This window comes from Rattus norvegicus, chromosome 1, assembly GCF_036323735.1.
Source record: "Rattus norvegicus strain BN/NHsdMcwi chromosome 1, GRCr8, whole genome shotgun sequence".
Classification (NCBI taxonomy): domain Eukaryota; kingdom Metazoa; phylum Chordata; class Mammalia; order Rodentia; family Muridae; genus Rattus; species Rattus norvegicus.
Window position 1 is genome coordinate 57,165,105 of NC_086019.1, and position 15,881 is coordinate 57,180,985.

General features: G+C 42.6%; 1 long non-coding RNA gene across 6 annotated transcripts in view; it reads left to right on the forward strand.

Annotated features, from left to right (window-relative positions):
• The first annotated feature begins 498 nt into the window (after window positions 1-498).
• Window positions 499-15,881, forward strand: part of LOC134482799 (uncharacterized) — a 79,231-nt gene continuing 63,848 nt past the window's right edge. For 4 of the 6 annotated variants that reach the window (XR_010059354.1, XR_010059348.1, XR_010059364.1 and 1 more), the window contains exons 1-2: window positions 499-583; window positions 3,656-3,760. This is a non-coding gene — a long non-coding RNA (uncharacterized LOC134482799). Of the gene's footprint in view, window positions 1,330-3,655; window positions 3,761-15,881 lie in introns of all 6 variants that reach the window. The other 2 variants (XR_010059362.1, XR_010059365.1) reach the window with 2 other exon arrangements.

Consider the following 15,881-nt stretch of genomic DNA (forward strand, 5'->3'; position numbering starts at 1 on the left):
CACTGTCAGGAAAGGAAGAACCGTGTTGCTGTGCCTCCTGTGACTTAAGTGCTGTAAGAACACTTTGTCGCAGTTGAGTCTGCATCTCTTTCTCAGCATAACAGAGTTATTTAATTTTAATTTAATTAACGGTGTGAGAAATGAACATAGAACCTGTGTGGTTAACTGAAGGACCCTACAAAACATTATCTGTAAGGTAGGCTCGCAAGATGGTAGAGGGGAATGGGAAGGGCCTGCTCTCTGGGAAGTCTGAGGCAGGATCGCGAGTGGGCTGGGAAAGAGATGCCTCCAGGTGAGATGGGTATTCAATGCCACAGTAAATTGATTTGTATTTTACAAGCACTGTGGGGACCTTGTATTTCTTGAGAGGACAGGAGCAAAATGAACCTGTGGGTTCAATGAACCGGTTCAATGAACCGGTAAGCTAGACTGGAAAATTCCTGTGGGTAGGCATAGTGCGCATGGGCATGAGTGGCCAATGAACGATACTAGCCACCCCTCTCTAGGATTTAGCCACGCCCTTCATTCGTTACTGTGAGGATTTTCAGAACAGAGGTTGTGGCAGTTTCAGCATCAAATACCTGTGAGTATGAAGGGAGCCCAGGGAATTTGAAACCGCCCCTATCTGCTCTCAGGAATGTGGGAAAAATAAGAGAATTGGGATTGGCTTGGTAGCACTCTTTCGTGAGTCTTATCTTGAGTTCCCTTGGGATGGAGCCCAATTAGGTCTGCTTCTTTTCGGAATCTTAGGGAAGTTGACCTGTTTACTCCTCACTGTCTTTATGGCTCCTTTCTCCAACTGCCACTTGGGTCCTCTTTGACCTCTCATTTGCTGCATTAGCACCTCCAGGTCTCCTGACTTGGTACCTCCCTCAGCTATGCTGAACATCCACAGACTACATACTGAGCAGGATTTGGGAGTACAGCTACTAACAGCAAAAATTATGTAACCCTACGCGTTCCCTTCTTAGAGCACACAGTAGAAAAAATAGACCGATAAAGTGAACAAAAATATAAACACTATGCCTGATAATGGCTGCCAAGCAGAGAGTCTGAACATTACATGATCTAAACTCAGCCCCACCCTAAAGTTAGAGTCCTTGTCTGGGCTGCAGGGACAGAAAGCTCCTGTTCAACAGAGGAGACAGAGGGCTTAGAAAACAGAGGTCTCTGTGGAAAGTGATATGTGACCAGCCAGGGCTTGTGGTATACTGGAAAGAAGGTAGAGGCTGAGGGAATGGGAGCTCAAGCCCCACCATCCTAGCCAACATATAAAGACTATGCTGTGACCTTAACCAGAGAGAAGACGATCTGTTCTGCCTCTTAAAGGTGAGTTTGTAGCAGGTTTTCTTCCTGACCAGAGACGTGAGATGACTGCATGAGAGCTCCTTATAAGAGAAGGCTTGACTTCCCAGTAGAAGACAAGGAACTCTGTGGGCATGCTCCAAGGGAAAGTGGTGAGAGCCACAATCAGCATTTTTGATCTTTGCAAATTTGCCTAAGTGGACATTGAAAGAAGAAACCTTTGTTCCAGCAACAAGTGTTAAGTTTCCTGGGGACCGCACAGCTCTGTTTTGTTTCAAGGCCCAACTTAGCTATCCAGAAGCTTCACCCTGGGACTGTACCTTAGCACCCAACTCAGGACCACTTTATCTCACCTTGAGAAATAAATCTTAAGATCTAATGCTTAGTCCCATCTACCCCAAGATAGAACTGAGCTTACAGCAGTGAATTTCAGGCTCCAGGACACACCAAGAACACACACTGTAATATTTTTGGGCTGCCTGCAGAACTGAGCAGAGGTTTCTGTGGGCTTGAGATTGGAAGTCTTGGGTCCAAGAATTGGCTCCAGTTCTCCTCAGTTTGTAGGTAGCTGATTCCTTTAGGTGTTCTGTGGTTTCTCCCTGCACCCTGTAAGTGTCTGTTGCTCTATGGTTCCCTTCATAAGACCCCAAAGACATTACAACAGAGCCCACCTTTCAGGCTTCCTTGAATCGATGACCTTGAAGGCACTGTCTTTAAGTGTCACCTGCTCAGTGTCAGGGACTTCATCCTTCACCATATGAATTGGGGTGTATCTTATCCAACCTAAGGCACTCAAGAGAGACTCATATGGTCAGGGCAAACCTGACAGAAATTTCTCACAGAGCCCCATTCTAATTGGAACAGACTTTGTAAATGTGTCCCAGGTCTTTTTGGCACTGCTATCCAGCATTGTTCTCATGGTCTAACTTTGTCATTTATGGGGAGAAACTGCACAAAAGGCATCCCATGAGAAAGGAAGAACAAGGCAGTCAACTTGTAGATGGAATCCTATTATAAATGGCAGAGACCCTAAGGAATCTGCTAAAGTTTAGCATTGAACAATTAGTTATACCAGAACAATGAATATGAGCTCTGTCAACAGAAATAAAGCATTTCTATATCCTAGCAGTAAACAAAACAATAGTTGGGAAAATTTCTATGTCGTACACCATCTTTAATAAAAATCAAAAATATTTTCAAATTACTTTGAGGAAGCACATACTAAACTTTTAACTATAGCTTCGATTATTGTTTGAAATCTAGGAAGTAAGTAAATTTCATCAAAATATTACAGAAATTTTCATACTCAACAGAATACATTTAGAAATTAACAGTGTATAACTCAGAGGTTTTCAAACTCATATCGTGGGTTCTCTTTACCAATCAGAGTTTAGAAGTGCAGATAATGCTGTCTCCAGGTAGTCACACATACTCTGTGAGAAGATTTAGAGAGTTAATTCTCTAACAGGAGGGTCCGCATCCCAATCTGGAGACAGAATTCCCTTCAAGAGGGTCTAAATCACCTGCAGGTATGAGTAGCCCCCTCAGAGGAAGGACTGAAGCTCCTGCAGGCGAGAATGACAAAAATGAGAGGATCCATAGGAGGAGGGACTTAATTTCTTCTCTGATGAGACTGCAGCACCAGCAGGAATTTGACTCTGTAGTCTGAGAGATTATTTTCATCATGATGTTCTGAGTTCCCTGAATCCACAGCTGGAATACTGAGCCACCATCAAGAACACTGAACCTGGACCAGTTGTCTTAAGGGCATTAAATACAAATTTCACTTCTTTGGCTTATAAAACTCCACCATGCTCTAGCTTCCTTCCAACATCCTCCCTTCATTCCCCACCATCTCAGCTTCTCAATAAATCCTTCCTCTCCTTGATTTTCCAAACCACGTATGTCTTATGATCACCTACACACACACACACACACACACACACACACACACACACACACACACACACACACCTGGCTTTGAAGGGATCCGATTTTGATTTTTAAGGCTGAACTGTTTCTATGCCTTTCTCTGGAAACTCTGCTTCCCAGTTACTTTCCATGGTACCTTCCTGACCAAAGGTTAAAGAGTCCAGAGTGTAAAGCTTGCATCCCTGGTAGTCCTCAGGTCTGGAGCTGATGGGCTCAGAGCCATGGGGTGTGTGTGGGTAGCCGGCCGGGCCTTGCTGAGGCTGACTTGTCTTGTCTCTGCAGTATGTGAAGGAGTCTTCACAACCTGACAGTTGACTTTCTCCTTGCTGAGGCTGTTTCTACCATTTCTTGCACTCTGGTGTTTCAAAGTGGGCAGGTAAGTGCTGTGTTGATGCATTTTTTGGATCCTTGGTTGCAGATTAAAGAAGAAAAGATAGTTGAACTGGAAACAGAAAATGCTGTTCTGTCCCTGAGATTGGCAGAGATAACGAAGTAATGTTTTGCTCTGACCAATGAGCCACAGGTGAGTGTTTGCTTTGCGTAGGCTACTGTGGTTGCAAAAAGGTGGAAAGGACTGCGGCTTTCCTTAGATGGTTGGTTTCTTCCACTGAGGTGCACACTTAGTGTGTCATCCAGAAGTGGAACAGAGATTAATCCTAAATTTTTCATCCCCGTGCTCAGAAGTATTTAAGGAATAATTCATTAATGATACGTCCAACAGTTGGTGGTTCTTGAGAGTGGGGTTGTACAATTTGTGCATCATGAATTCATTCGTATAAGTTTTAATAAATCTATAGATATAGTAGTCACCTTCAACACCCAATGACTTGGTCTAAATAAGTGCAAACCCAGGTGTTCAGAAATGGTGTCTCAGACACCCCCACAGCACGCCACACTCCAGGATAGGGATGCTGCACAGTTCAGATGCAGACATTTCCAGTGTGGCTGGTCGTTCAGTATGCCCTTCGTCTTCTCACGGGCTCTTCTGGGGTGGCAGAACCTGCAGTGACACTCCTTTGAGTTATTTTCTTTCGATTTTTCTTTTGAAGTTTAGTGATCTTTTTTCAGGTCCCTAATCTTGCATGAATTGGATCCCCTGCAGACACATAGTCTTGTCTTAAACTGGTACGACTGTGTCTCTCTCTCTCTCTCTCTCTCTCTCTCTCTCTCTCTCTCTCTCTCTCTCTCTCTCTCTGTGTGTGTGTGTGTCTATGTGTCTGTGTGTGTTTTTCTGTGTGTGTTTCTCTCTCTCTCTCTCTCTCTCTCTCTCTCTCTCTGTGTGTGTGTGTGTGTGTGTGTGTGTGTGTGTTTAGAACCACAGATTTCATGATCCTACCCCATAGCTGATCCACTCAGAATACATGGAAGAGGTAGGAGCATGAAATAAAAATAAAGAAAAACCAGGGTGGAAGGCAGGGCCTTGGGAGCAGAGCATGAGAGGAGGAAGAATGCAGAGTGCATGGAAGCAGAGTGTGAACGTACAGCAGCAGGCATGAAGGCCTTGCAAGTGCTTAGGGTGTGGGGATCAGGTGTGTTAGGAGCTCAGGGAGAAGTTGAATGTGATGAGCTTTCAGGTTTAACTACTGTCTGATCTCTGCAGTGCCATCCCTAGAAAAGTGACCCTTGCTGTTGATGATGTAAGCAGTCCCTAGTGCCTTAGTCACATCACAGACACATTGACTGTCAGAACCCAGTGTGCTGGCCCCTACACTGGGAAGCCCTCAGGGGTGTAAGGAGCATGCACTGGTTTTCTTTGTGCCATACTCACCCTGAGTGAGGAAATGTTTCTGCACTTCTGCTGTTACCAGAGATAATAAACATGGGTGACATTCCTGATAGCCTGTCTGTATGACGATTTTGCTTCAGCAGTGTTAGCTCTCTGGCTTAAAAGATCCAATCTAACAAGTGATAAGATTTCACCCAGTAGGGAAATATGAAAGCAGTTAACTGAAATACATACTTGGCAATTCTGAATTTGAAACAGGCCTCAACCTGACTCTGTTCCTCCTTACCCTCCTCAGATACCTTAGTTTTGTCTACATGCATTCCTGGTGGCAGCTTTGAGGACCCAATTCTGACTTGTGACTGGACATGGGTCATGTTCATGGGCTGGGGAAGTACCAGATGACCATTCTGTGGCCCCTGTATCCATGTAGTTAATGGAGTTCCACAGACCATGACAATAACTCAGGATACAGAACCCATTGCAACAGATGCTCAGCTGAAAACATGGAACTCAAGACTATAAAGACAGCTGACATGCAACATGATGCTAATCTTTCTAAGCTCCTCAATGTTTCACCAAATACCTATAAAGATCGAGTACCCTAGCACACACTGAGAAGTGTGGAGAGAAAGAATTCCATGCCTATGGTCCTCTGCTTATGAGAAATAGATTTCAGGACAGTAAATAGTTTTTGAGGGTAAGTTTCTCTTTTATAAACACCAGTCTCTCTCTCTTATATACTAGTTTAAAATTATTTATTTTTATTTCATTTGCATTGGTGTTTTACCTGCATGTGCATCTGTGAGTGGCTGTCAGATATCCTAGGAAGTGTGTTGTGTTGGGCAATTCCATTTAAAACAGTCAGAACAAAGAGGAAATGCAACATGAACAGTAGCAATCAGGTCCCTCTCCTTAGGTCCCTGTGGATGTAGCTGCTCTTGGTGCCTACAGCGTCTTCTTTGTGAATGCATGCCATGCTCTGAACTATAGCTGTGATGGCTTGTGTCCTATGGCTACTAGAGTACCAGCATCTCGCCTTGTTTCCAAAATACCTGCATCCACCCCTGTCTCCAGGCAAGCATTCTGAGCAAGAAACAATAGCCACATGTAAAGAATGTGGGATTTGTCAGTACACAAAGAATATAATTTCCTTATCAAAGCTTCATTAGAAAGAGTGTAGTGTGAAGGAGAGAGATGCCATAGACTAGGACTCCAGTTACACAGTAGTCTCCATGTGGCTTTGTCAGACACAACTAGGAAGGGTGTTGGTGACCTGTGCAGACTTGGAAAAATATTTATCATGCTTCCCTATGATGAAAGCCAAGAAGAAAACTGGGACAGATGAGAGCTGCTTAGCTCAGGCTGACCTCTCTTCAGTGGGAAGACCAGAGTTATGTGTGGCTTCTATCTCTGTGTCTCAGGAGGAAAGTGAGGTCAGGTGTTCTTGTGCCTGCTGTTTTCACTGCTTTTAACAAGAAGGCTTCTTCCTTGAAAATGGTATGCTTGAGGGTAGCAAGGTCTGTCCCTGTCATCATTTGATTATGGATGTCCCCAAAAGGCCTTGTGCTGGAAGCTCATGTAAGAACCATTAGGACTAACCAGCTGTGACTGTGGACTATATATGCCCATAATCCTAGAACTGTGGGACAGTGTGATACCAGCCTATTCTTGTAGCTGACAGTCAGCCTGGCTGAGATGACAGACTTGTGTTTCAGTGAGTGGCTTGACTTGAACTTGTAAGGGAGAGAGTGATGAAAAAAGGACTTAATCTTTTCATTTTGTCTCTTCATGCTCACACAACACACACACACACAAACACACATACATGAACACACACTCATGACATATACATGCATAAGACACATATGTGCACACACAAATGCACACAGAGGCACACATGTGCACACACACATGCCCACACACATGCACATACTCACAAAAACACACATGGAACACACACACACATACATGCATTCACACAACTCAGATGCCCACACACACGGGTGCACACACACATTCACATACACATATACCACACCATACACATCATGCCATACCACACAGAGGCACACACACAAATAAACACATGGAAATCACACACACAAGTGCACATGCACACAAAGACACACATATATAGATACGAACACACACAACCTACATTATACTACACATATCATAAACACACAAGCACACAGACACACACACAGGTGGTGCCTACTGCAAGATGGTTATGTCATGTCTAGAGGGAGCCTGTGTAGCAAAACCCGGTGGCTATGAAAAGATCCAAACTCTTCCCAAACCCCTCTCACTTCTCATCATGCCATGGGATCTTTCTCTCTAGCACACACTCCAACCATGATATCATATGGTACTATGACCAAAGCTGAGCCAGTGAGGTCACCCCAGCTTTCAATAACAAAACTGTCCCAAACAAACCTCTTCATGCATAAGCCAGCTTCAGTCATTTTGTTCTTGCAACAGAAAGTGGACTTGCTCAGGCACCCTTAAACAACACTCATTTCACAGTGTGACTACTGTCATGGGGTTATGTTTTAAGAATTCCTGTGAGAGGAGGACCAGGCTGCAGCTGTAGAGGAGGATTGAGATGGCTTTAGCTTTGAAAGACCCCCAAACTTGGGGAGACTCTCTCCAGTCACGGGTTGAGGTGCCCCCAAGAAACGCGAGTAGCCGGTCTTGATGTAACAGCAAGAGGTAGCGTTTATTAACGAGATCCCGGACTGACACGTATCTCACACAGGAGACAGAGGAATCGGCCCCGAGCCTCTTCAGGCAGGGGTTTATATAGGAGAAGCCAGGGGGTTTCGCGTGGTTATCAGCAAGGGAAATGGGTACAAGGTCTCATCTGCAAGCAGTACGTGCGGGCTGGGGTGTTCTCAATATAGGAGAATGTCTTATCTTTATCTGTAGAGCAGGGAGTCATCCGTCCGGATGGCCCCCTTCCTGGAACAATCCCTCGACCTTGTTTATAGGCTTGGCCGGGCACATCTCAGGCCAGCTCTGTCCTGTCCCCTTATCTGCTGTTCTTTTGCAGTTTTTATGAAGTTTTTATTTTAACTCTTCAGCTTCAGTTTAGTATATTCCAGAAGAGAGAAGTTGGTTTGTGCAGGAATATCTTCAGATTGGAGAGGCTCAGCATTTGATGCTGGGAAATGGTAGTAATAACTCTATCACTTCTCAGTTGTTGTACATGTCAGAAAGTCTGCAGAAATAGTTATTTTGGGTCAGGTTTTGAATATATTTGGCTGTAATTTAATGTAGACATCACAAAATGAATTTAGAAAGCTGCTGACTGCTAATATTGGTAGTTATGGATTTAACTTCAAGTGTCAGGACACATGTTTTGGTATAGCCACTCTCCCATGTCATAAGATTTAGAATACCCGCTCTCTCTGGTCATGAGGGTTAGTTAATAGTCCCTCTTCAAGGTCATAAGAGCAAAGCTGGCCATTGTCTCATGTCACAAAAGTCAGTGTGTCCAACAGGGTATCATGAATCTGTTTGATGTCTCTGAAGGATTTGTTTTCTTTTAGAGTTAGGTATTTTTATTTTGTGTATATGCATGGTCCACATATATGTGGGTATGTGCACTGTATGTATTAGGCAGTGTCCCCAAAGTCATAAGAGGGTCAGATACCTGAGACCAGGAGTTGCAGATGGCTGTGAGCTGCCTATGGGTCCTGCAATACACGTGCAGGTCCTCTGCAAGGGCAGCCAGTGCTCTCAAACCCTGAACCATCTCTCTAGTTTCTGCTCTGTAGGTTTTCTCGTGTCCTGTTGATTACTGTCTGCTCCACTAGCCTGTTCCACAGGAATCAGTCTTATGATTGTGTAGCATCACAACACGAAAAACAGTTTAATCTCTGACTGGATGCCCTGACAGATTTTTAGAAAGAATACAAATTGACAGTACTTGTTTTTGAATATTAACAGTACCTCTGGAACTAAACTCAGATCGTCAGTAAGTTCCTTTCACCTCTGATCCATCTCACCAACGAACACAGTATATTCTATTCTGTTCTTAGTGCACCATGTATTGCCTCAAGAAGCAGCATTGTTAAGACAAGCAAAAGAAGACTTATAAAATCTTCAGAATTTGAGATTTAAAGTCACCCATAACTGGTGCTACACATCATTAATGGCACCACTTGGGAGAGAGAGGCTCTCTAAACTGTCTAAACTACTCTGGTCTACATGTTAAATATTAAGATAGCCACATTTTGTGGTGTGACCCTGCCTGAAAATAACCAACAAAAACCCAAACACACACACAGACCTCTACACAGGCACACACAGACACAAACACAGACACAGACAGACTGACAGACACACACACACACACACACACACACACACACACACACACACACACACACACACACAGAGCAATGTCCAGTTGCTACCTTTCTCATTCCTCAAGTGGGCTTTCAGTGTAACTATTTTAATCTCACCTACCTCAGTCCTTCCAGTCTGTAGGCTTCTGTTAAACCCTCAGGAATTGGCAACTGACATCAGACCGGTTTCTGCTTGCTGGTGGGGAAATTGGGTTGTGTTGCTTTGTTAATCTGTACTCCCTTAGCCAACCACCCCAGGCCCTGAGAAGTTTCCATTTACCTCCTTCAGAGGACTCCTTCAGAGTTTTTAAGTCATACTCAACAAAGTAAGAAACCATTTGTTTTGATTGCAGCATTTAGGATCATGTTGAATAGGTACCAGCAGAATGTACGCTGTTTATAAGTAGGTCTGTGGGTTAGGAATAGGTGTAATTTTATCTGCTGAGTGAGTGAGTGTTTGCTCAATGTCCTTGCCCCTTTTGGCTTCTGTGGTATTTTTATTCCTGAAGACTAAAGGGTTTGAGTTTGCGTGGGATCCTTCTGTGATTTCCGTGTCCAGCACCTCTGGACTTATCCTATAAGTATTACCAGATTAAAAGGGCTGTTGATTTTCCATGGAGATGCTTGTTTACATTTTTACTTAATCCACAACTTATGTGAAAGAGGAGGGAGAGCAGCTTGCTTGCTTTGCAGCAACACACATTGACCCAGAGTGAAGGTTCTCTCTGTTACTGATTCGAATTCCTGAATCACCATGACATTTTGAATGAGCTATCCTCCACTGTCTCAGGCATTTGAGTACTCCTTTCCCAGTTGGTGAATCTGTTTGGGAAGATTCAGGAGGTGTGCCCTTGCTGGAGAAAGAATGTCATCTGGGCTGGACTTTGAGGTTACTGTGATTTTCGTGACTCCCAGTGCACCTTCTGCTTTGTACTTGTGATTCTAGATGTGAGCCCTCAGTTTTCTGCTCCTTCCACCATGCCTTGTTTTTTTGGTTTTTGTTTGTTTGTTTGTTTTTTATTAACTTGAGTATTTCTTATTTACATTTCGAGTGTTATTCCCTTTCCCTGTTTCCGGGCAAACATCCCCCTAATCCCCCCTTTTTATGGGTGTACCCCTCCCCCTCCCCCCCATTGCCGCCCTCCCCCCAACAATCACGTTCACTGGGGGTTCAGTCTTGGCAGGACCAAGGGCTTCCCCTACCACTGGTGCTCTTACTAGGATATACATTGCTACCTATGAGGTCAGAGTCCAGGGTCAGTCCATGTATAGTCTTTAGGTAGTGGCTTAGTCCCTGGAAGCTCTGGTTGGTTGGCATTGTTGTTCATATGGGTCTCGAACCCCTTCGAGCTCTTCCAGTTCTTTCTCTGATCCCTTCAACGGGGGTCCTATTCTCAGTTCAGTGGTTTGCTGCTGGCATTCGCCTCTGTATTTGCTATATTCTGGCTGTGTCTCTCAGGAGCGATCTACATCCGGCTCCTGTCTGCCTGCACTTCTTTGCTTCATCCATCTTGTCTAATTGGGTGGCTGTATATGTATGGGCCACATGTGGGGCAGACTCTGAATGGGTGTTCCTTCAGTCTCTGTTTTAATCTTTGCCTCTCTCTTCCCTGCCAAGGGTATTCTTGTTCCCCTTTTAAAGAAGGAGTGAAGCATTCACATTTTCATCATCCATCTTGAGTTTCATTTGTTCTAGGTATCTGGGGTAATTCAAGCATTTGGGCTAATAGCCACTTATCAATGAGTGCATACCATGTATGTCTTTCTGTGATTGGGTTAGCTCACTCAGGATGATATTTTCCAGTTCCAACCACTTGCCTACGAATTTCATAAAGTCATCTTTTTTGATAGCTGAGTAATATTCCATTGTGTAGATGTACCACATTTTCTGTATCCATTCCTCTGTTGAAGGGCATCTGGGTTCTTTCCACCTTCTGGCTATTATAAATAAGGCTGCGATGAACATAGTGGAGCACGTGTCTTTTTTATATGTTGGGGCATTTTTGGATATATGCCCAAGAGAGGTATAGCTAGATCATCAGGCAGTTCAATGTCCAATTTTCTGAGGAACCTCCAGACTGATTTCCAGAATGGTTGTACCAGTCTGCAACCCCACCAACAATGGAGGAGTGTTCCTCTTTCTCTGCATCCTTGCCAGCATTTGCTGTCACCTGAGCTTTTGATCTTAGCCATTCTCACTGGTGTGAGGTGAAATCTCAGGGTTGTCTTGATTTGCATTTCCCTTATGACTAAAGATGTTGAACATTTCTTATGTTTCTCAGCCATTCGGCATTCCTCAGCTGTGAATACTTTGTTTAGCTCTGAACCCCATTTTTAATAGGGTTATTTGTCTCCCTGCGGTCTAACTTCTTGAGTTCTTTGTATATTTTGGATATAAGGCCTCTATCTGTTGTAGGATTGGTAAAGATCTTTTCCCAATCTGTTGGTTGCCGTTTTGTCCTAACCACAGTGTCCTTTGCCTTACAGAAGCTTTGCAGTTTTATGAGATCCCATTTGTCGATTCTTGATCTTAGAGCATAAGCCATTGGTGTTTTGTTCAGTAAATTTTTTCCAGTGCCCATGTGTTCCAGATGCTTCCCTAGTTTTTCTTCTATTAGTTTGAGTGTGTCTGGTTTGATGTGGAGGTCCTTTATCCACTTGGACTTAAGCTTTGTACAGGGTGATAAGCATGGATCGATCTGCATTCTTCTACATGTTGACCTCCAATTGAACCACCACCATTTGCTGAAAATGCTATCTTTGTTCCATTGGATGGTTTTGGCTCCTTTGTCAAAAATCAAGTGACAATAGGTGTGTGGGTTCATTTCTGGGTCTTCAATTCTATTCCATTGGTCTATCTGTCTGTCTCTGTACCAATACCATGCAGTTTTTTTCACTATTGCTCTGTAATACTGCTTGAGTTCAGGGATAGTGATTCCCCCTGAAGTCCTTTTATTGTTGAGGATACTTTAGCTATCCTGAGTTTTTTGTTATTCCAGATGAACTTGCAAATTGTTCTGTCTAATTCTTTGAAGAATTGGATTGCTATTTTGATGGGGATTGCATTGAATCTGTAGATGCTTTGGTAAAATGGCCATTTTTACTATATTAATCCTGCCAATCCATGAGCATGGGAGATCTTTCCATCTTCTGAGGTCTTCTTCAATTTCTTTCTTCAGTGTCTTGAAGGTCTTATTGTACAAATCTTTTACTTGCTTGGTTAAAGTCACACCGAAGTACTTTATATTATTTGGGTCTATTATGAAGGGTGTCGTTTCCCTAATTTCTTTCTCGGCTTCTTTCTCTTTTGTGTAGAGGAAGGCTACTGATTTATTTGAGTTAATTTTATATCCAGCCACTTTGCTGAAGTTGTTTATCAGCTTTAGTAGTTCTCTGGTGGAACTATTAGAATCACTTAAATATACTATCATATCATCTGCAAATAGTGATATTTTGCCTTCTTCTTTTCCGATCTGTATCCCCTTGACCTCCCTTTTTTTGTCTGATTGCTCTGGCCAGAACTTCAAGAACTATATTGAATAAGTAGGGAGACAGTGGGCAGCCTTGTCTAGTCACTGATTTTAGTGGAATTGCTTCAAGTTTCTCTTCATTTAGTATAATGTTAGCAACTGGTTTGCTGTATATGGCTTTTACTATGTTTAGGTATGGGCCTTGAATTCCTATTCTTTCCAGGACTTTTATCATGAAGGGGTGTTGAATTTTGTCAAATGCTTTCTCAGCATCTAATGAAATGATCATGTGGTTTTGTTCTTTCAGTTTGTTTATATAATGGATCACGTTGATGGTTCTCCGTATATTAAACCATCCCTGCCTGCCTGGGATGAAGCCTACTTGATCATGATGGATGATTGTTTTGATGTGCTCTTGGATTCGGTTTGCCAGAATTTTATTGAGTATTTTTGCGTCGATATTCATAAGGGAAATTGGTCTGAAGTTCTCTTTCTTTTTTGGGTCTTTGTGTGGTTTAGGTATAAGAGTAATTGTGGCTTCATAGAAGGAATTCAGTAGTGCTCCATCTGTTTCAATTTTGTGGAATAGTTTGGATAATATTGCTATGAGGTCTTCTATGAAGGTCTGATAGAATTCTGCACTAAACCCGTCTGGACATGGGCTCTTTTTGGTTGGGAGACCTTTAATGACTGCTTCTATTTCCTTAGGAGTTATGGGATTGGTTAACTGGTTTATCTGTTCCTGATTTAACTTCAGTACCTGGTATCTGTCTAGGAAATTGTCCATTTCCTGCAGATTTTCAAGTTTTGTTGAATATAGGCTTTTATAGTAAGATCTGATGATTTTTTGAATTTCCTCTGAACCTGTAGTTATGTCTCCCTTTTCATTTCTGATTTTGTTAATTTGGACACACTCTGTGTGTCCTCTCGTTAGTCTGGTTAAGGGTTTATCTATCTTGTTGATTTTCTCAATGAACCAACTTTTGGTTCTGTTGTTTCTTTCTATGGTCCTTTTTGTTTCTACTCGGTTGATTTCAGCTCTGAGTTTGATTATTTCCTGCCTTCTACTCCTCCTGGGTGTATTTGTTTCTTTTGGCTGTAGAGGGTTTAGGTGTGCTGTCAAGCTGCTGACATATGCTCTTTCCTGTTTCTTTCTGCAGGCACTCAGTGCTCTGAGTTTTCCTCTTAGCACAGCTTACATTGTGTCCCATAAGTTTGGGTATGTTGTACCTTCATCTTCATTAAATTCTAAAAAGTTTTTAATTTCTTTCTTTATTTCTTCCTTGACCAGGTTATCATTGAGTAGAGCATTGTTCAATTTCCACGTATATGAGGGCATTCTTCCCTTATTGTTATTGAAGACCAGTTTTAGGCCGTGGTGGTCCGATAGCACGCATGGGATTATTTCTATCTTTCTGTACATGTTGAGGCCCGTGTTTTGACCAATTACATGGTCAATTTTGAAGAAAGTACCATGAGGAGCTGAGAAGAAGGTATATCCTTTTGCTTTAGGATAGAATGTTCTATAAATATCTGTTAAGTCCATTTGGCTCATGACTTCTCTTAGTCTGTCTACGTCTCTGTTTAATTTCTGTTTCCATGATCTGTCCATTGATGAGAGTGGGGTGTTGAAATCTCCTACTATTATTGTGTGAGGTGCAATGTGTGTTTTGAGCTTTAGTAAGGTTTCTTTTACGTATGTAGGTGCCCTTGTATTTCAGGCATAGATATTTGGGATTGAGAGTTCATCTTGGTGGATTTTTCCTTTGATGAATATGAAGTGTCCTTCCTTATCTTTTTTGATGACTTTTAGTTGAAAATTGATTTTATTTGATATTAGAATGGCTACTCCAGCTTGCTTCTTCCGACCATTTGCTTGGAAATTTGTTTTCCAGCCTTTCACTCTGAGGTAGTGTCTGTCTTTGTCTCTGAGGTGTGTTTCCTGTAGGCAGCAGAATGCAGGGTCCTCATTGCGTATCCAGTTTGTTAATCTATGTCTTTTTATTGGGGAGTTGAGGCCATTGATGTTGCGAGATATTAAGGAATAGTGATTATTGCTTCCTGTAATATTCATATTTGGATATGAGGTTATGTTTGTGTGCTTTTCTTCTCTTTGTTTTGTTGCCAAGACGATTAGTTTCTTGCTTCTTCTAGGGTATAGCTTGCCTCCTTATGTTGGGCTTTACCATTCATTATCCTTTGTAGTGCTGGATTTGTAGAAAGATATTGTGTAAATTTGGTTTTGTCATGGAATATCTTGGTTTCTCCATCTATGTTAATTGAGAGTTTTGCAGGATACAGTAACCTGGGCTGGCATTTGTGTTCTCTTAGGGTCTGTATGACATCTGTCCAGGATCTTCTGGCTTTCATAGTTTCCGGCGAAAAGTCTGGTGTGATTCTGATAGGTCTGCCTTTATATGTCCACCATGCCTTGTAGTCATGGAACTTAACCTCTGGTAACAAGTGGTCTCTGTAATAGGATCACTAACTCCCTACTTCTTTTATAGTTTGCTGTGCTCATGGCATTTCTGTCACAGAAATACAAATGTAACTAATGCAGATGGTGATGTAATGGAGTGGACTCTTGCTGTGTGACACCTGATCCTGCCAGGTTGTGCTTGTTTGGTTCTTGTTTAGGGGAATATGGAAAACTTTGGAACTTTGACCTAGAAGTTGTTGAATGGTCTAAGAAGAGCTTAATGGTCTATACTGGCAGGAGCTTGGAATGCTCAGGAGTGCCAAGAACTATTCAGACTGGGGAAGCCCAGAACAAGGGGATTCGGAAGGGAACAATGTTTACGACTGGCTAATGATATTTCCTGTGATGCTCTTACAGAAGTATGGGTTCCTTCTTCCCACACCCTAACACTTTACCTGAGGCTAAATTTAAAAGTAATAAACAAAATTACTCGGTGCAGATTTGAAGAGAGCCTTGTATAACCACTGTCATGTTGTTCTTAGCAATTACTCTTAACAGGTCTGTCTATAATGAATCAAAGCAGAGGAGGCAAAAAAGAAATAAAAAATTATAGTTTGGAGTGAAAAGGACACTGGGAAGATTAATATTATAATGAATGCCCATGCCAGAAGAGAGCC